The sequence below is a fragment of the Pezoporus occidentalis genome, unplaced genomic scaffold, assembly GCF_034315485.1.
Source record: "Pezoporus occidentalis ecotype Australia unplaced genomic scaffold, CSIRO_AGI_Poc_V1 ctg114, whole genome shotgun sequence".
Classification (NCBI taxonomy): domain Eukaryota; kingdom Metazoa; phylum Chordata; class Aves; order Psittaciformes; family Psittacidae; genus Pezoporus; species Pezoporus occidentalis.
In genome coordinates this window covers 898,402-919,372 of record NW_026912929.1, presented here as the reverse complement: position 1 = coordinate 919,372, position 20,971 = coordinate 898,402, and the positions used below count along the sequence as shown (strand labels likewise).

At 46.9% G+C, this 20,971-nt stretch overlaps 1 long non-coding RNA gene across 3 annotated transcripts in view; it reads left to right on the top strand.

Moving 5' to 3' along the window:
- Positions 1–20,971, top strand: part of LOC134172984 (uncharacterized) — a 50,686-nt gene that overhangs the window by 25,406 nt on the left and 4,309 nt on the right. Inside the window, exons 3-6 of one of the 3 annotated variants that reach the window (XR_009968089.1) lie at positions 5,348–5,442; positions 5,956–6,046; positions 10,351–10,668; positions 11,712–12,524. This is a non-coding gene — a long non-coding RNA (uncharacterized LOC134172984). The remainder of the gene's footprint in view (positions 1–5,347; positions 5,443–5,955; positions 6,047–10,350; positions 10,669–11,711; positions 12,525–20,971) is intronic. The other 2 variants (XR_009968090.1, XR_009968092.1) reach the window with 2 other exon arrangements.

Sequence of the window (20,971 nt, the reverse complement as noted above, 5' to 3'; positions counted from 1 at the left end):
CTTGTGGATAGTTCTGGGTAAATCACTTAAAATTCCCAGGTTTCAGGATAGGATGGAGCACTGGGAAAGGCAGAGGGGTGCTTCTGTGCCAAAGGCAGCAGGGGCAGCAGGAAGGGGAGCTGGGTCCTCTCAGCTTGGGTAGCTCAGCCTCCCTGCTCAGTGTCCAAACAGCACTGGGTACCAGTATTATTAGTTGTGATACATGATGCATTTTTAACACTTGGAAAGGCTTGAATTTATTTGCAGAGAGCTGCTCTGGGGATACAAAGGTGGCATCATTCAGTTAACTAACTTTGAGTCCATATTGGACATTTGAAATGGTAAATCTGCAGTGTCAGGGGCCTTGCTTTTAATACCAACAGGGCATTTGCCCCTCTCCTCTTTGCTGTGCTCTCTCTGCTTCCCATCTGAGAGATGATGTGGGATTTATTGATCCCAGCTTTAGGGACTTGTTGTATTTATGAACCCAGACTGCAGTATAAAGGTACAAACACCATTTGAAAGGGGAAGATCTATATTGGAATGACAAAGAGAATAAATTAAAGCAGCCTCCCCTCTCTAATGGTCTGCGGGGCTGATGTTACCAAAGGGAATGCCCTGGTGCTGTCTACCTGAACCATGCTTGAAAGTCTCCAGCTTCAGGGGATTTTTCTTGAGCACTGTATTGATTTTTGTTACTACATTAAGCTTTTAGCTTTGCAAATGGTTTTCTTTGAAATGATTAATACTGCAATGCGCAGCTCGAGGGGTGAAATAGCTCTGCTGCTGTTGTGTAGGTAACAACTGCAGTCGCTTCCATCTCCCCTTCCTCTGCTGAAGCCCCTCAGCTAATGCGCCTGGAGGAGGGTGAGGAGAAGAGGAAGTAACGTGGGGAGCCAGGGTGGCCTCCGAGCTGGGTGAGGAATAACAAGCCTTTGATAAATGGAAGGCAATGGTTTAAGCTTTCTTGGTGGTTGTGAGTCTGGACTGGGGTTGGGGAGCTGGAGCTCAGCCTAAGGCTGGGGCTGGGGTCCTCGGGTGGGTCTGTGGTTGTGCTGAATGGATGTGGGGAGGCTGTGGCAGCTCATTAGGGGCTGAGAGCTGTCATCAGTGTGTTTCTTCCTGCTTGAACAAGGAATCTGAGATAAACTCGGTTATCAGGTAAACTCAGACGTTCTCACCTCAAGACTGAAGACAGTTAAGAGTAAATGGTGACAGGGCCCGACTGGAGGGTTGCTGCTAGCGTTGGACTGAGGTTTAAACAAGGTCTCAGGTTTTTCTGCTGTTGGAGAGATTAGCACAGCTGAGTCAGTAAATCCAGATGGCTATGGTTGTTTCACATCTCTCCAGCTCCCTGTTTGATGGGAGCTGCTTGCAGTCAGGAGCATATTACTGCAAATGCAGCTGTGCTGCTTGTAGCAGCTTATCCATCCATCCCCTGTCTCCTCCCTCTGTCACTCTGTCTTCTCTATGCCTGGCTTCCTGCTTCCAGGGCTGTCCCTCACCCCAGGGATATGGGGGAGATACTGCAACGTAGGTGGATGCTTCAAAACTGTCATCCTGTACCAAAGATTGCAGAGACACGCACAGGGATGCCCAGGCAGGGTGGGGATTATCCGCAGTGGGAATGGTCTCCTCTTGCACTTGTGAGGAGAGGAGGTTTATTGCTAGCCCTTTTGCTCTAGAGGGGGTGACTTGTCTCTTGGCTGTTTCTATTTGCTGTTGACTGTTTCTCAACCCCTTTAAGGGGGTCCCTCCCAACCCAAATCACAGTCTGTGATTTAGTTGTTAGTATTTAGATCCCTATCTAATCTCCATCCAGACAGCTCGGTCAAGAGGCAATTGGTCTCGTCACTAGGAGGTTCCTGAGGTTTGCTGACATGTGCTTGAGGATGTGACAAGCCTCCTACCTCAGCAAGTAGCAGGGAAAAAAGTCCCCCCCCAGTCCATTGGTGTGTCAAAACCTCCAGTTCTGTGTAAAGTTGTTAAATAAGCTTCCAGGCAAAATAAAAGATCAAAAGGGGTCTAATTAGCTGCAGTCTGCTCAGGAATTGTGGATGTTCACCTAGTTTTATAAATTGACACTTTTAACATTAGAACTCAAAGCAAAAAACGATGTAATTATTCCCTTTTTTGAAGCTTAGGTTTAATGTCTTTATTGAAAATTGGGTACTTCTATGGCATCTCAAGATGCTTTATTCTATCAAATCTGGAGCAAGTCATTTTTCATTTTGGATTGTAATGCGGTATAAATGATAAGGGCCTGATTCAGAAAGCTCCCCCCCCTCCTCCACAGGCAGCCTGATGAGAAAGCTTCGTAGTCACATCTTAATAACCCTGAAGATAATCTATGGTTTGAGTCTTTGTGAAGCTGCTCGCTTTAATACAAGGGAAGGAGTGAGATTTTTTGAGCTCTTAGTTAGGGTGCCCGAACCTGCCTTGTCATCACAGGATTTCTACTTCCTTTTATATCTTTTACCAGACACAGGATGCCAAAAGTGTATTTCTCCTACAACCTTTCTGGGCTGTGATCATGTCTCTGGGAGTGCTCCAGGTCTAATTTGAATCTTGGAGAAGGTAGCAGGTAGTGGAATGGAGAGCATCTGGTGGTTAAAGCAAAGGAGGACTGAGAGATAGATGAGTTTTGTTATAAATTCTTCAGTTTTGTTCTGATATGACCTGATCACATGTCTTCTTTCCCAGTCTCTGATCGTTTGGATGTACCATGTATGATTCACATGTTAAACCTCACTGCGGTGACCTCTGTAACCTAGAGCAGCCCAGATAGATGGGGAGGTCATCACGAAGTCGTGTGTTAGAGCTGGACTGGTTATGAAGTTTTTGTGCTGTGGCAGGACACGCAGGCTCCATTTAGAACCAGGGGCTGATGGTGCTGGCATTTCCCTAATGCACAGGAAGTCCTGGTGCCAGCCCTAAAGACCTTACCACCCATAAAGACAAATGGCAAGTACAGGATTTGTGTGAGGGTGGCTGCAGGAAGGGGTTAGTCCCTTAGTGAACTGTAGTCTTTTGAGGGATGTTTATCTGAAAGTTGATGCAAATGGAGGTGGGTTTCTTTGATCTGAGATTCTCAGGAAAACTCTCTTCTGTCATTTCAACTGCTCCCTGGCTTGTGTCAAACGTACCATGAGCGGGGTGTCCCCAGGGACTAGGCATTGCCCAGGTTGTAGCTGGGCTGGAGGGGAAGTGGGGCAGGGTTTGTGCATCAGAAGAGGGCTTGCAGTAAAGACATTTGTATTGGCATCTTTTATATTGTTCCAATTAGAAAGTTTCAGTTCCTGATGATCCTGCTGGGCATAGGTTCAAAGTTTCATTTGCACTTGGCTCGGCTCAGATGCTGGAGGAAACTTCCATGATGGGAGACAGATCCTTTTCCTTCAAAACCATAATGTCTCAATAGACATTAGGATTGGATTAGAGCTTCCTTTAAGGATCCAGTAGGGATTTGCTTGTGTTTTTCCAATTCTGCTTCTGTGATGTGGTGTGGTGATTAGAAGAGAGATTTTGAGGCATCCCTCAGGTTCTGAGAGTGGTCTGGCTACTTGCTTTTGTGGGTTCTGCAGTAATCAGAGCTCACTGAATGAGAAGCTTGGTACGTACATGTATTACTGAATCATAAAGGTTTTCCTGAGAGAACAGTGTTCATTCTTCATACTCCCAAATTATTTTATTGACTAACTAGTAAATAGATATTGCTTTCTAGCCCTGAGACAACTGCTCTCTGGAAAAGGTTCAGTTATTGTTTCTTTGTGCATACTCTATATGGACTTTGCTGCCGTGCAGCGTACGTATGGTCCAAGGCCTTTCTCATTTGCTACTTAGCAAGATGCTCAGAGGCTTTGGTGGAAAGAGATAGAGCCCAAAAGCAGCTCTGAGAGCTACTGCAGATTGATGCAAGGAGCGGGTGATGTAATTTGGTGGCTGGTGTAACATAAAGCTGCTTTTGTTAAGGAGTTAATGAAAGGGGAGTTTTAGCCTCTGTCCCACCCCGAGCAAGAGTAGGTGGGTGTTCTCTCTGGCTGTACGTTGGGTCGAGATCTCGACCTCCAGTGAACAGACTAATGTTGTGGAGCTGCTCCACAGCAGCTCTGTGCTGTGGGCTCGTTGCTGGAAGGGTTTATGTAAAGCAGAGCATCACTCCTGGGAAGCGGAGCTTGGACAGCACAAGCAGCTTGCATCTGGCTCTCATACTGCCAGGATGATCATTAAATAACACTTCAGTGTTGTAGAGCTCAGTGGTTTTGTTTTAAGTATTAAATCAAGATTTTCATTTAAGGGAATTTAGCTTAAGCATCTGGTTGCATGGCTGATGTAAGAGTACTGGAAGGCTGTAGAATTCCCAAAATGCATCAGGGAATGAAAGTCCTTACTATTTCATAAACTATACGAGATAAAAGTAGCTGGACTAATAGGTTTGTAATCTGTAACTGTGGGACAGAAATGTGTGCATATGTTAGAGGTGGGAACCCAGCACTTCCAGCAGAATACACAGCTGCTGTCTGAGGTGACAAAGTGATACGCTCTTGGCTTTTGCCTTGTATTTCCTGGGTTGGTTATACCAGTGTGCCTACTCTAGGTGTCTCCTTTAGAAGGATATTATTTTCCCCCTTTATCACTCCTCAGGAGCATGCAGGGCTTGTAAATTCCAGGTGGTATTTAACCCCTTCTAAAGTCACCTACGTTGTCTGACACGCTGTACAGCTGCCTCTCAAATCCACTATATTGCCTCTAGATAATGCCTGATGCCTCGGTGCCAATCCAGAAATTCCCAGAGTATACATCACCAGTCAGGTTATAAAGAGAGAAATTCTCATCTGAACAGAGGGTGATAACTGCACATTAAAGAGTTGGATTAGACGGGTTATTATATGTGTTATTACTAGGTTTTGATGACCTACAAACTAGGGCATTAACCATATAATTATGTAACTTATGATTACCTATAAGTGCTCCCTCTTCAAATGGCCGTTGCAAATTCGATCTTTCCTCTGCTGAAGTGACCTGTCAGCTGCTCCTTGTGATTCATTAAATATGTTGCAACTGAGCTATAATCATCATTAGTTTTACAGAGTACATCCAAACCAAGGATAACTGCTTTTGCTTTCACTGAAGCAAGCAGTCCTGGGTGTTGGTGTCTGTCTTCCTCACCCAGAGAAGTCTTCATCCCAAACACTTACAGTGTTTTTGGTTCTTGGGAGTTTCCTTGGAGCTTTCCAGAATCAGAAAGCCTCATGAGCGACGGATTAGCATGCAGAAACCAGAAATGGGTAAAACAATATTAACTTCTATAATTTCTCTTTTATAAACTCAATTTCAGATTACTTTCCCATGACCATTTTGTTTTCAGAAGCATTCATCAGAGCTCTAGGGTTTCGTTTCCTTTAAACTGACAACTTTTGGAATCAGACAAGATGCGTCTCTGCTGCTTGACAAGGTTCATATGTAAAGATAATGTTTCCTGTTAGACAAACTAGTATGGCTGGAGAGCTTAGGCAAAATTTGAGGCTGATGGGCCCTTCAAGTCTGAAACAGAAGCTTTCAGTGCTAAGTACGTGCTGAATAAGCAGCTGCTGGGGGTGTAGTTAGATACACATCAGTTAGACCATCTCGGCGGCAGGGGGAAGATACTGAGTACAGTTTTGGCTAGGTCATAGCACTGACTACAAAATATTGCTAGATTATTTGTAAGCATCATCTGGGACACAGATGAAAGGTGGCAGAAGTTTATGAGGAAGAGTCATTCTGTGTCTTAGGTGTGGGAGAGATGTATTTCTCCGGAATGATCTGCTAGCAACATATGAACATGAAGGTTCCTATTTCATGCTTAGGAGTGTGTGTCCTCCAGAAATGACTTCAATGTGCTTCACGTTTTCTTCCCTTTTAATCTCTGCAGGCTTTTGCAGGAAGCTCAGAAAATGGCTTTTACATTCACAGCTTTTTTCTGCTCTAACGCAGGCAGAATAATCTTCAACGTGGAAGCTGAAACCCTGTCCTGGGGTAGCACGTCCATGGGAGAAGGTCACATACAACTGACAATGCTGAGCTAGTGAGATCTGCTGTTCTGGTTTTGTCAATGATTACCAGGGCCTGACAAAGGTTCTACCATGAGCATTGTGGTAACTTCTTAAAGTTGATTGGGAGCTATTAAAGAGTGATAAAAATCAGATATTTCTGACCATGGTGATCAAAGGAGGAATTCAGTGGTACTACAATAGGTGCTTGGAGTTCTCCGGGCATTGCCATCGGTATTGTTTAATGACCCAAGTGCTATGGCTACGTTGGGTAAATAGCAGCTTTGGCAGGTATAGAGAAAAGAAGTTCTTCGGAGACAGGGGCTTCAGAGGGACAACATAACTCACTTGCAAACTGCCCTTGAACTCTGGTGGTTGTCACATTGTGACTGTCAGCCAGGAGGTTGATCCCACTTCCAGAATCCTGATTTATTCAGAATCCTGCATATTTCCTCTCTCGGGTTTCACACACGTTGGTTGTGGTCATCATGACGAGGGTCATTTAATGCTTCTGCCCTACCTATAGGAATATGATGGTTTGGGAGCACAAATCCTCCACTCTGCCACGCTGAAAGGCAGGACAGTCAGTGCTAGTCAGCTGGGAGGCTCAGTGCATGGCAAGCATTAAGCCAAGAGCTCGGAAAGGGGAGCACCAAGTCCCTGGCAGCACAGAACAGGTTTTCTTGTCCCATCTTGTCCTGCATCCAAAACTTACGGCCATCCTCACACTGCTTGGTGTGTGTGGAGCAGTGCTGGGGGGACGTTGCCTTGCTGCACCTTAGCCTGAAACCCCCAAACTGCCTCAACCCAACACACATTGGAGCTGCGTGAATCTCCTTCTTGTTCCCATTGCCCAGCCACCAGTAATTTCCCAAGCATTGAGTACATGTGTATGTAGTATTGAGTCATTTCTTTGGGGCTATTGTTTAAGTCTTCAAACCATGGAAGGAAACTGGGAGCCTGTTTAGATGTCACTAAAGGTCACTGGCTATTTTTACAGATTGTGTTAAAGAAAACCCAATCTGCACAAAAAGAATATTCAGATTGTGCAGTCAGGACTTTGAAAGGTAATTTTGCTGCCAAACTATCACAGATCTCTATGGATCAGGTGCACACTGAGTTTGCAGGGGCTCGTGGCTTGGCCAAAGGTGTGTTACTCTCCCTTTAAAGGATTCTTCCCTGGTACCACTGTGACTTTCCTGCCACATTCGAAAGCAGTGCTCTGAGCTATAGCACTGTGCTCTGTCCAACACTTGCAAGAGGTATCGGTTGTTGGGGTTTCTTAACTTGAGTAAAAGGTTTTCCTGTAGTGAATGAACTGCATTAGATGAAATTTTCACCCTAGTTCCAGCCAGGGCAGCATGGAAAGCTTTAATTTGAAAGATTAAAGTCAGGCAAGCCTAAGCAACCAGAGTCTTATAATAGTGAGTTTTGTCCTATGAGGTCGGGTTATCGAAGGGAAGTGTTTTTTTCTGTCTGTTTTGGTTTTGATGTCATTCCATCAAACATTTAATTGGGAGACACAGCATTAGCTTCAAACCCATTTTGAAGCAATGAGCATTAGTCAGACATAAACAAATGACTGGGGGCAACTGCATGAGTGCCAAGTGGTGGGAGAGATGTTAACAAGGGGCTTTGCAAGCTGCTTCCTTGAATGAATGAAGTAGCTGCAGAGCAGAAAGCAGAGCTGGCTCAGGCAGGGCTCTGGTGAGGGGAGCAGGGCTCCTATAGCATGCTGAAGGCACCTACATCTCCCAGTCTCAAGCAAGGTATGCGAATGCTCAGGGAAAGCAGGTTGGGGATGCTTTTGGTGTGCACTGGAGTGATCCAGGCAGGGACATGGTGGACTTTGACCATGTGGTGCGGCTGAGCAGTGGCTGGATCCAAAACCCTGTCAGCCTGCTCTCCTGGGAGCAGCAGAGGGGACATTGTGGTGCTCCAGAGGCAACTTAGGATGTTAAACTGGAGCTTATGAGGTTAAATTGGCTGTGAGGGACTTACTCAAGGTCTTAAGTCAGAGCAGAGCTGGAGGTTCATTCCCAGGTCCGTGGTCCCACCACTGGAACATGCTGCCCAGAATTGCTTGGGAATAGGTTTGGTTTTAATCTTTGCGCTGTTCTCCTTGCTGAGGTGCCTGGAATTTATCTCCAAAATATTCTGGAGGGGAAATGTGATCATAAAGCGAGAGCTCTGGGCTATGCGGGCTGCTTTTCAGGCTCCTAATGCCTTTGAAAGGGGGAAGTGTTACAAACCTGCCTCCTTTGGTTTCTGACAGGGAGAGTGATATAAAAAAAGGCAACAAAACCCAACAAACCATTTTAATCCTTTCCACTGAGTTCGTGGCAGCTTCAGCCTAACTCAGCCCACATTGCAGGAGCTTCGGGAGGCGTTTTATGTCTGTTAAAATGGATTTGGGTCTTTATTGCTTTCATGACCGTATCGCTAACTGGGGCCAGAGCCTTGCCCTGACTGACACGTGCAGTTATGCCCTCGGTGGCATAACAGAGACAGCTGCTGGGCCCTGGGTGAGGTTTGCTGAGCAAACCATGTGCCCAGCCTTGTGCAGCAGGGCTGAGCCTTCAGTTCCTCTCCAGCTCCTTACGCAAAACCCCGCGCTTCCTCTCGTGTATCTCTGGGGCCTCGTAAGACCCTTCCTCTTCCCAGCATTTCACATTGCAGCTGCCTGGCAGGGAATTGCCAGTCCTGAGCCTGCCCTTGTTGTTTTCCCAAGCAGAAGGAGAAGGCTTGAAGCTCCCTGACCCAGGGAGCTCATATCTGCCCTGTTGAGAGACATCCTCGGCAGGGGAGGGCATGGGTGCAGGCGAGGAGCGCCTGTGTCGGGCAGGCATCGTGCCTGCCTTCACCAGGCTGATGGGAACAGACAGGGACAAAGGTAAAGCTTGTGGCATGAAAAGGCTGCTTGTTGCAGTGTTTCATGGCCAGTGAGCGTGACCAGCCTTCAGGGCTAATTACCAAAGGAGAGAGAGGTATGTTCTTGTCAGCAGACCTACAGGGTTACTATTTAATGAAGCAGATATGCAGGTAGCTTGTTCAGTGGCATGAGCAAGTGACTGACTTGTGTCCACAAGGATGTAGGTGTGCGTGGCGGGGTGCTTCAGGTGGCTTTCAACCCCTGGTCTTCCCTCTAATTGTACTTGGGCAAAACTCTCCAGTTTTTCCTCTCTGCATTCTCAGCTCTCCTTTTCCCTTTTCCTACCCCAGCACATCTCATTTAATCCATCCCATCCTTTCATAGTTTTCCACCTTGCTTTTCCTCCCCTTTTTTTCAGTCCCCGATGCTAATTGGCATTGAACAGCGGTGTCATCACTATTTCATCAGGCCAGCCCCAGCTCCCTGCTCATGGTTTGTGGAGCATGTGTGAGCTGGGAGCAGCCAGCATCCTCGTGCTCTTGCATCAGGGTCCCCCACGGATCGCAGTTGCTCAGCACATCTGACAAGTGTTACTTGTCCTTTTCGTGGGACTGCCCGTGGAGGTGTGCAGGGGGTGCTGAGCTCAGCCAAGCCCTGGTGCTGTGCTGGCGGGGTTACAGCCAGCATAAGGATGCCTCCATGCTGCAGGAATCCCTTTGTATCACTGTGTCATCGTATGCCCAGAAATCAGTTGCATGTTAAGCCAGTGCCTGCTCTGGGCTCTGTGGGAGACATGAGACAAAACATGGCAATTAATCAAGTGATGGGGTTTTTTTTCCAAACTGGTAGGTTTGGGCAGACTCAATGGCTCTTTCTGACTCTTAAACTTGTACTCATACTCCTAATCTGAGTTAATACAATTTACTCCATCCAGTATCACCTCTCAGACTTATCCTGACTTTGAGACTGGCCTGCTATAGGGGATGTCCCTTGGGGTCTTTTTGTAGGAGGTTGGCCAGGGTAGGACAGCTTGAAAAAACATGTTTGACTTGTATGTTCCCTGGAGTTTGTGCAGTTTTCTCTGCACAGACCACATTCAATTTTTTTCCTGGGATATTAAGAAGACATATCTTTGGGAAGAGCCAACCTTCCTTTTGTTATCCTCTTTGTCTCTGAATGCTGCACAAACCACCTGATATGAGGCACTGAAGATGTTTTGGTGGCCAGTCGTGTGCTTGGTCTCAGTTCAGTCTGTCACCCACAGGAGGACATGGGGCTGGGATGCTAGAGGCAAAGCTGTGCTACCACATGGGTGCTCTGGGTCCCAGCCCTGTACTCTGTGTCTCTACAGAAGTGACATACTGTGGAAAGCAGCCCTTGCTGGCTCCAGGTTCGTGTCACCAGTCCACTTGTAGTGATGCCAGGAATGCACTTGTGCTGCTTCACACTCTCCATTTTTACCAACAGGATCCAGGCCAGCGCTTTGACTCCGCTGGTGACCTTGCGGGGGACATGGAACCACTGGCTGTCACAGCGCCAGAGGGAGCAGAGAATGCAACAGCATCGTCAGTCAAGGTGGAAGGAGGGGACAAAGCAGCAGCAAGAGGGGAGGTGGAAAGCCCAAAGGGAGCAGGTCCCGGTGGAACAGGTCCTCAAGGAGCAGCGGCAATTGTGGCGGAAACATGGGAATACCCAGAGGCAGAAGTTGCTGCAGCATGTGCCCGGGCAGCAGAAAGGATTGCAGCGTCACAAGCAGCCAAGGTGTTGCAATCAGCAATAGCTGAGGTAGACGCCCCACAGCCCCAGGTTCCCCCAGGTGCATCCTTCCCTTATCGAGGCTCGCATATACCCAATGGCCTGGGAGGCTGCAGCTCCAGCACCTTCAGCCTATGGGGAGAGATCTTCAGTGTGGAAATATTGAAAGCAATCAAAAAAAAAAAAAAAATCCCTGAAATTCCTGCTGAGAGTTTGTGCTCTTTTCCCATCTGGTTTCCCTCTGTCTTTCAGATGAGCTCTTTTTCATGGTAGCGGGCACTTTATCACGCCTGGTGTAGTTAAGGTTACAAAGCACTCTCCATTACAGCCCGCTGGCCACATGCTCATCCTGCTCCAAAGCATTCATATTTGGGGATCAAAAAAGGTCCACGCGTGGTGTTTACTCAGCAGAGAGTTTTTATTTGACATTTGAGCAATTATGTCTTGTGCGGTTCGTGCGCTCGCCGAGGTGATAAACGCGCCTTTCCCATTTGGAAAACCTGTCTGTTAACATTGACGACGTGGTGATGGATTTTCAGCAGGGCTGGGATTCGGGTTGGCCAGGGCTCGGTGCCCACTCCGAGCACCACATTGTCGGATGTGTTTGGCACCCAGCAGCTCCCCATTGGGTGTGAGACCCTTGGCCACATTTGTTCCCATGTGTGGAGCTCTTTTGAAGAGCTGCCTGCCTGCAGCACCACTGAGAATCCACCTTCTGCTCGCAGGGAAATCTGGATCTCATCTCCCTAGGCTCCGGTTTCATTTTGGTTTGCAGGGTCAGCTTGTTGCTAGCACTGTTTCCTGGGCCCCAGAGCTGTCCTGAGTGCATGGTGTTGCTGGAGGATAATCTTTTAGCTTACCCCCCCAGTTTCGGGGCAGGAAAGGCTCTTCAGTGTGTGTTTGAGTTCCAGTGTGGTTTTACGTCTTGTGGAGGTTGGCTGGATTTAGGCACACAATTTAGGCAAACAATTCTCTAAAGCAGCCTGTGAATAGGAACCTTTATTTTTATATATCAGCAGCTTACTTTCTAGTGACCCTCCAGCACTCATGTATTTATTCTCTTGACTTTTCAGCTCAAAGAGAAGAGGAGCAGCACGTGGCTAAAGCCAAAGAACACCACTCAGCAGCAGGAGGAGGACTGGGTGGAAGAGGGAAAGGTGAAATGAAATGAAGGAGAGCTGGTGTTCTGGACCATACCTGATGGGGAGCAGGTACCCTGGCACCATGACAGCTCCTCAAGTGCAATAGGGCTGCTGGTTACATCTCTTTTGTGACTGCCCATGCTATTAAAAATAAAGATATGCCATATTCCACACCCAGTTCAAGGTCTTTCTAAGGCCCTTGTCTCCTGGTTTTATGAAATGGCAGCTCTACACCTCTTCCCCAAAGATAACCTAGAGTAAAGTGTGCTGTTCATGCTGGAAAACAAGCTCTTGGTATGAAACTATAGAAAAAAGATGCTGTAAATGTGGGGTCAGGTTTGTGTGCCTGTAGGCCAAGAGATGGTTGTGGGAGCACAGCTAATGTCAATTGGTTTCGCATCCCAGCAGGGCAGGTGCAGGCTCCAGTCTGCTTGCTCCAGCTCTGATGGGTGTTTCTTGCCTACATGGGAATGGTGGGTTATCATCTCTTTTTTTCTTATTTATTTTCTAATTCTGCTTATTCATCTGGAGCAGGGAATGGGGAAGGTCGCTCCATCCACACTGATAATGGTAAAGTCATGCAGAAGAAAATGAGGAAATGGGAAACAGCATCTCCAGAACACAGCGGTGGACTTGCCAGCATGAATGACATTCCCCAGGCAGTGCAGGATGATCTGTGAAAGATACCCCTGTTTTTTGAGAGGAAAACCATTATTTGTTGTTTTTTCAGCCTCTGAGGTGTAGGTAAGTCTGTGTTGTAGTAAGAGGTGGTGGTGGGCACCCAGAAGTGGTGTCATGTTGGTGGCAGTTGTGGCATCGTATGGAGCCATTCTGTGTGTGAAATGTGGGAACAGACCCCTGATATAACGGGAGGGGAGGGTGTTGGGGATCTACTGCCTGGTGATGAAGGTCTCCCTCCATCTCCCCCTCGGGAACCGTGTCCTTGTGTCACAGCAAAGTCGAGGGGTTCGGTGCCAGGCCCGGGTCCTGCAGCACCCCCACATCCAGTGCACCTCTGCTGGCTTCTTCCTGTGTCTAGTGACAGGCTGGGGAGGAGAGAACAGCAGCGTCTGATTAAACCTCAGCCCCCCTGGCCCTAGATCTGAGGAGGCAGAGCCCGCCCTCCCTTCCCTTACCATAATTTCATTTTATTACAAAAAGAGCCCGTATTAAAAAAGCTCATGATTATGTTTTCTGTTCACCAAGACTTTTCCTGTATTCGACCTTTGGATAACCTCCAAGGCTTGCAAACATTTGAAAGGAGTAAAGGAGCTCGTTTTATTGCAGGGCCTCAGCATACATTCTTTCCAGCCTATCTTTAACATCAGTTGACAAGAATTATATAATTGCAGTCTGTGATCCCTTTAAGGCTAAAATGTATTCGTTTTCCCTCAAAGAACACTTCAGGTTTCAGAGTTAAATGTAGACTCCCCCCCCCAATCTGGGTTATTCTGTAAAAAGCTGTTTTCTCTTAAACTGGCAAATCTCATTCCACCAAGTTGCATGGATTTATTTTTTACTGTGGTTTTAAGCTCACATGTTAACAAGTAGAAGAAATAGCCTCCAAATCCCAACCTGTGTTTGCCATTCCATTGGAAAATTAGTGGGTTACAGAGAACACGCAGGGGGAATTATACTCCTTAGGTGGAATCAAGTAAAATTTCAACATACTGGTTTAATCAAATTAGTGTCTAATGCTAATTGATAGGCAGTCTGGAGATGGACAGGTAGCTGGATTGGATTTGATCTTGCATTTCAGGGGCATGACATAATCTGGGTCAGGAAGGAATTTCTGGTTTCCTATCAGAATGGCATCTGCCACCATGTTATAGGAAGCCATTGACATAGGATACTTGAAGAGGAGTCAGGGAATGATGCCAAGAAAGAAGTCTGAAGATAATACCTGGAATTTAAGAAATGACTTGGCTGTTCCCACAGTGACATTCCATTTGCATTCGTTCCTCACCGTGCAGGGTCTCGCTCGTGCTTGTGCTCCTGGAGAGTAAAATAAGCTCATAAAGGTGGGAGTATTCCTGGAAGCTTTCCATGGTGGTTGTGTCTGTGTGTTGGGGCCGGTGGTGCTCAGATGCTCTGCTCAGGTCCTCCACAGTGATGCCACCATGGTGCTCTGAGCATATCCATGGTGCTCCTCGAGAGTGAGTGTGAAGTTCAAAGAAGCTGCAGTAACCCCTCACCCCTCCAGCGCTTCTGGACAGTGGGAGATGAAGGGAGCAGCAGCCTGGTCATGGGTGTTCACATGCAGGAAGGGAAGTTAAATTCATCTGGTGAATTGGCTATTAGGGATGATTTAGCTGGTTGAAGCTGGAGGGGAGACTGGACTCAATGGGCCGATTGTCTGCCCTGGTACAGCAAAGGAGCTGGGTGGAGTTGAGACCAAGAGGTTTTGAGGGGTTTTGGGGTTGTCCTTAGTCTTGCCATGGACTCACCCCAGACCTGGGATTCCTTACTGGAAAGGAGGACAGCGGCAGCCAGCGTGCTGCCTCCGTGTTCCTTCATCTAAGCACTTGAGGAAGTGCAAACTTTTATTCCAAATAACGTTTGCCAGTAAAAATGGGTCCCTTCTTCAAATATTTGGTTAATCTAACACTGATTGCCCCCATTCCCTAAGGGGAGGAGGCAGCAGGGGCAGCATTCCTGGTTTTATAGAGGGGCAGGTTTGAAAGGGCTGTAAATGCATGTGGTGGGGGTTGGATACAATAACCTCAGAGAGAGGAGCCAGGAACAGAATCCTTTTAATGAACTACAAGCCCACAGTTTATAAACTTGGACACAGATTACGCTCCTGCCTGGTGTATAAAAATAACCGCGTTTGGGTGCCTTTGTGGCCAAGGGATCTTATAACCTGTTAAGTTTTCGCTGCCTGTTTTTTCTAGCAGAGGCAGGACCTGTGTAATACCCTGCGTTGCACTGAAAGGGAAAATCTCCGGCCCGTTAAGCTGTTCCCTGCCTTTGGTAGCCTCTCTGTATCAGGATTCACATTCTTGTTTCAGTTTCAAACGGGAGACTAGTTTACAAGGCAAGTTCCTCCTTGGAGATCACAAGAGGCTTTCTTTCCCCTTTCTTTTTCTGAGAGGAAGGATTAGGTCACCAGTAATACCGTTTGCTTTTTATTTTTTTTCTCCTTTGGCTAATCTGCTCTCCAAGATGTCCATGTTACAAGAGAAATAAAAGGCTTAAGTGAGCGCGGGATTTCTTCCCCTCACCTGAGCACTCCAGCCAAGAAGGGTGATTTGCAGAAATCGCTGCATGGAAAAGCCCTAAACCCGAACTTCAGATGCTTATAAGACAAAGCTGAAAGATAGCAGAGCAGCAGGTGCCATCTCCTTACATTGCAGGGCATGTTCTACCTGCTCTTAAAGAGGTTGGTGGATGGTGATTATGGATACGGCTGCAGTGCATCCGGGTGTATTGTACCTGCACGCACAGCTTTGTGCAGTCCCTCACCTGCAATCAGGAGGCTTATCATCATTCAAAGACCCTTATTTTCTATTATCTTCATGTATTGTGTGTAGTGCAAGCATTCATTTGAAGATGTGCTGTTTGAACCTGGCACCCTTCCTGGTCACTGTGCGCTGTACAGTGCTTGGCTTCACCCGAGGGGAGGATTCGTACAGACGCCGGCTCCTCTATGCAGAAAGTTTTGGGACTTTAAACAAAATTACTTTGGTCAGAGCACACTGAGCCTGATTATTGTTTTAGTGAAATCCGTATTGTTACTGTTCAAATACCAAGTACTGGTACCTGGTTTTGGTAAGGCACAAGGATTTTGCAGCACTAAGTATGAATCTGCGTCGGGGAGTTTGTACCTAGCACAGGAACAGCTTGTTCATGCTGGTCACATTACATTTGGCAACCGATGTTTAAAGAGCCAGGTCTGTCTGGATTTAAATCAGCCCAGCTCCGCTGAACTCTGCGCCAGGCTTTGCCAACCAAGGTTCTGCCACTCAGATGTTTTCAGCTATTTTTTTCAGTCCTTTCTTCCCCAAGAGTTTAAAAAATGCAATTAAATGGACAGTAATACCCAGCAGCTAGGCATAAAAAGCTATTTATCTAAGGATATCAAAGTACTTGACAAAGGTGGGTAATTCTCACAGTGCCCTTTTTCTGCAGGGTGGGATGCTGGCACGTAGAGACAGCGAGCAGTTTATCTGAGGAGCAGAGTCGGTAGCAGAGGTAGTAATTAAAACTTGGGTCTCATGACACCCAACTCTGTACTGTAACCACCAGACAAACTGCCTCCCCGAACCGTATCTCATCTCTATCTCCCTACATATGCACAATAAAGCCTTTGTAGTATATGCTGTACACTTGCTATTGATAGTTGTATCAGCTGAAAGATAATGCTTGCTCTCCTCACCGGCTGCGAGTGTGCTCCGTGCAACCTCAATTATCTGAACAGAATGGGGGAGAGGAGGAGAATTTGGGATAATTGAGGTTTCAAATAATTGAAAAGAGCTTTTGGTGTCATTAACAGGCACAGTCGGGACACAGCATGTTTTGGAGAGCAGGTTTGGATAACTGGTGTCGAACTGTGCCATCGGTTAATAACCACCATGCTATGGTTTTGGTTTTCTTTTATACTGCAAGGAGGGGTGTCTCTTCCTTGCTTTGTTTTGGAGGTAAAAAAGGATAAATGTGTTTCAGATGTGTGTTGCTGGTGTCCCTTTAAGGTTGGTGGAGACCAACAGCCATCCTGCTGTTAATGGAAAGGCACTTATAGACATGGGGAGGTTAAAACCACCCCTCAACAGGCATTGTGAAGCCCAGACGGTGACGGGGGGTGGGCTCTGTGGGTGGCTCAATGTCCACAGAGAGGCAGGACCAGAGAGCATCTGAAATATAATTTCCCCTGCATATGCTGTAAACTGTGGGATTTCAGCTGTTAACGTGCTCCATGCAGACAAACAAATGCACGGTTACTGCAGAGACATGTTCGTTTATGAAGATAAAGCATGACCCACAGGACCTGCTTGCAGCGTCTTTACAGTGAGAGCTGACCTCCCTGTGATGGAAACCTTTACTAGAGCAACTGTGCTAACTTTCACTGTGCCACCCATCCCTGCCTGCCTTCTATGCGGGCTCCTTTGTTTCTAAACAACAAACAACAGCATAAAAAGATGGGATGAAGTCTGCAAAGTGCAGCACGGAGCATCCCTGACCCTGTCCAGCTTCTGCTGTGCCGCACGCTCCCACCACAGCTTGTGTTTTCAAAGCAGGTCTGTCCTCTGCCTCCCACCAGATGCAGAAATTAAGAGCAGCCTCTGCTCTTGAAGCTGCGATGAGCTGACAGATGGGTGCAGGTAAGGCTGGCAGACCTTCAGGAAGGGATTAGCTTGGTTTGGTTTTAATGAAGTGCAGTATTAGGTAAAGGATGGCTCTTCACACCAGCCTCATGGTTCATCCTGAAGCATTAATCTACTCTGAGATTACCAAGGCAGTTACTTGCCCCCACCAGAGAACCCCGCACATGTGTTCAGATTAGCACCAAAACCACAGTCTGGTTTGTATCTCTCAGCTATTACCTGTGAGACAGGATGTGTTGGTACCTGGGAGCTGATGTCTGACTTCTGAATAGTCCAGTCCAATCTTATTTGCTTTAAATCATGATCTTAACTTTTCCCCTGCAAGTCCCCAGTGCCTGGGCTCATCAGCTACTTTAAAAGCCTGAAGAAAAATCTCTCTTTTCTTGTGTGTTTCAGTGCTTAGCCCAATATGCCTGTTTGTGCAGAAAATGTGCGTGTTTAGTATCTTCAATGCAGCCTGGATGTACACACATAATTCTCTTTAGGCACCGCTCTGGATATGTGTATTTATGAGGGCTTCAGTGGAAACAGGACTGACCCCAGCATTTTATGCATTATTAGGAGGAGCAACAGTTCACCCTTTAAAATGACTATATTTGGAAATCTGACTCCAAACTCGCCCTGGTTTAACTTAATTTGGTGGCTTTTCTCCAGATTTTCATAACCAGTGGAAGTGAGGGCAGGAGTGAGGGGGACGTTTGTGCTCCTTCAAGGTGAGCGCTTGTGCAGACACTGCGCTGCACAGGACCGGGGCCAACTGCACCAGCACATGGGGCTCTCACAGTCCCAGTTTTGTGCCTCTCCTCTTGCTAAACCCTTTTTCCCCACCACTTTGGTCATCACAGGTCCCATCTATTATCTTCTTTAAGCATCTAATCAGCTGCTTTTGTGGTAATCCTGTGCTCCCTCTTCCCTCATTGCCTCTGTCCCGTTCTGAGATCATTTTGTAGCATGTAAAGTAGTGAGGAAAAGCACCAAGGGCCCATGATGATGCTGGGATGTTTGTTCAGCAGTTCCATAGCAAGTTTCCAAGGGCTGTAGGGGGAAGTGATGCTGGGAACAAGAGCTGTTCTTGCCGTTACCACATTATTTGGAGCAGTGGGCTGTGGCATCAGCAGTTTAAGTTGGTTTAACAGCTTCACTGAGTGGTATGGTTGTGATGCGCTTTGGGTCATGTGCCTGGTGGGGCTGCAAGGGACCAAAGAAGAAAATGAGGGGGAGGAAAAAGAGAAAGAGGAGGAAAGGGGGAGAAGAAGAAGAGGAAGAAGAAAAGGAAGAATAAGAGGAAAAAGTATCGGCGGGTCCCTGGGGATGCGACAGTCCGAGTACTCGGTCGTTCCCAGATAGAAATGTGCCTTAAAAGCGGATTTGGCTTCCCCGAGCAGGCAGCAGCTGCCGGGGCGCTGGGGCCGATAGAGGGCAGCAGCCTCCTGCCGCTGGCGCTGCCTGCGAGGGCAGGACGGGCAGCGGCACCGCGGACCCGCTCCCGGGTGTCACCGCTCAGCCCCTTTCCCCCGCGCAGGGAACCGCAGCCCCGCTCCTGTGTGCTCCTGATGGCAGCAGCCATGAGGAGGGGTTTGGTTTGGGGTTTGTGTGTACAACTATAGGTGTGTAGTGGGGGGGCTTTTGGCGCGGTTTACTTAAGATAACTCTCCCCGTAGCGTACAAAAAAATCCCCAAACCCATCACCACAACGTTGTGATGTGCAAAAATACCCCCTGAAGAGCAGCAGAGTAAATGCGACCATAGAATGTGTAAGTTCCCATAAAGGTAGCTTTTTATTTGCGTGTGGGTACGTGTGAAACCCAAGATGATATATTGTGTTATGCTTAGATCTTTGATTCAAGATATAGCTATGGTTAAATTACACAATGGATTGTCTTTTAGTTGTTATTTCAGTACTTTGTACTCCCCTACTTTCAGTACGCATTCAGTATTTAAGCCCATGATTATTACTTTTTCCAACTCTCTCTTTGCCTGCTAACAAAATCCTTTCAAAACCAAAGCAAACCCAATCTAAAACCTTTCGGATCCCATGTGGATTTGTTACTCCACAGCCGGTAGCACCGGTGCCCAGCTCTGAACTTTACAGGCAAGTGCAAGGGCAAGCTGCTTGCCCTGGCGGGTCTGCAGCCAAACACACACAGAGCAACAGTTCCCTATGGGCGCTGCTCCTCGGAGCCACAATTTCTGTTCATCTTAAACACACTTGATTACACCTTCACTGCAGTTTGTTCTGAGGACAGCAAACAGAATCCTCACCCACCCCTGAGGAATCCCCCTCCTGGCTCCCAGTGTGAAGCCACGGCTGCCGTTCTGCTGCTCTGATTTGTTGACTTCGATAGTTTTTAATTATTATTCCCCATTAGCTCTTGCTCGAGTTGCAGGAGCAGCTTCCCCCGACCCAGCAGCCGTTGTTATATCCCACCTTTGGCGGTTTCCATCGCTGTTCTCAGGGTCTGTGATTGCAGCAGGGTGAATACATGGCTCGTCATTTCGGTGGGGCTCCCGACAGACGTGAATTCAGAGTGAAGGAGCCAAGAGAGAGGCTGGGGTGTTAGATACGGGCAGATTCTTTAATGCACTGAAAACATTCTTGTGGGTAGTTGGTGCTCTGGGAGCTTTTTGTGCTGCTTTTTGATGACGGTTTGAACTATTCCCGAAACTGAAAGTAGTTGCTTTTCCTATATTTTGACAGCAGCCTCTAGTAAATGGAAGCTCTTCCCAGTGTTTAGAAAATCACTGTATTGGATGCACACTGAGCAACAAGCACGATTCTTGTTGAGGTTGTTGTGTATTGTGAAGTTTCAGTGTTTTATAGGTTATAAAAGGACGTGCAAGTCCTTGACTATTGCGTTTGCTTTAAACAATGAAGTCTTTCCTGGGGACCTGTGTTTGTTAGAGAGTAAGTGCAGCACCGATCAATAAATGAAGTCTGCTTGTGGCAGGGCTGACGAAGCCATTGTGTAAAAGGGGACTCTGTGCAAGTATCTGATTTTTCTGGGCTTTTTATTTGCTTGGTTTGAGGCAAAAGAGTGCCGCTCAGAGCAAGTAATGTGTTTTCTTTCTTTTTCCTAAAGAAATAATAATAATCTAACTGCATAAGCGACACTGAAAACTTAGCACTGAACCTTAATCTTGCAGGATTAGTTGCTATCTACTTTACTGACTCCAGTCACCAGGAGTAAAGGCCACAGCAGAAATCTCACACAGGAAAACATATTGTTTGCCCTGGAATCTGCGTTATCTTACGTGATCCAGGTATAAAGAGTTGGTTCATTCCTGATGCACAAGTTCCTGCCTCTCTTACTCTGGCAGGGTTTTGCCAGGGCAAATGTACTCTGGCTTACACCGTCTGTAACCTCAGTTGGAGCAAATTTCAGCCCTTCAGCTCTGATGGGAGCCTGTTTGATCTAGTCCTTTATTGCCAAGTGGTATCAGGCAGGGAGCTGAGCACAGAAACGTGACCACCACTGCATTGCTATTTGCTGCATTATCTGTAGTACCCTCCTTATTCCAGAAACTTTTCTTCCCGCCTGGAACATTTTGCTGCAGCAAATGAAGAAGAGAAGGGAAAAAAAGAATTGAAGAGACCTTCATTTGGTGGCATAGAGAATTTGCATAAAATATCGCTCTAAGCATTGAAGGATCTTATTACATAGGGTTTTGATGATAATCTTTGTTGAAATAATATTTAACACATGCTGCACTTTTAATTAAGTATCTGAATAATCTCAAATTAATACCAGAGGTTTAAAAATAAGTTTTCATTTTAGTGAACTGTAACATAATAGCAAGCTGCACGGCAGCCCCTTCCTTTACCCTTTGATTTAATTAAATGCCCTTCTGTGTGCTTCTTCTCACTTC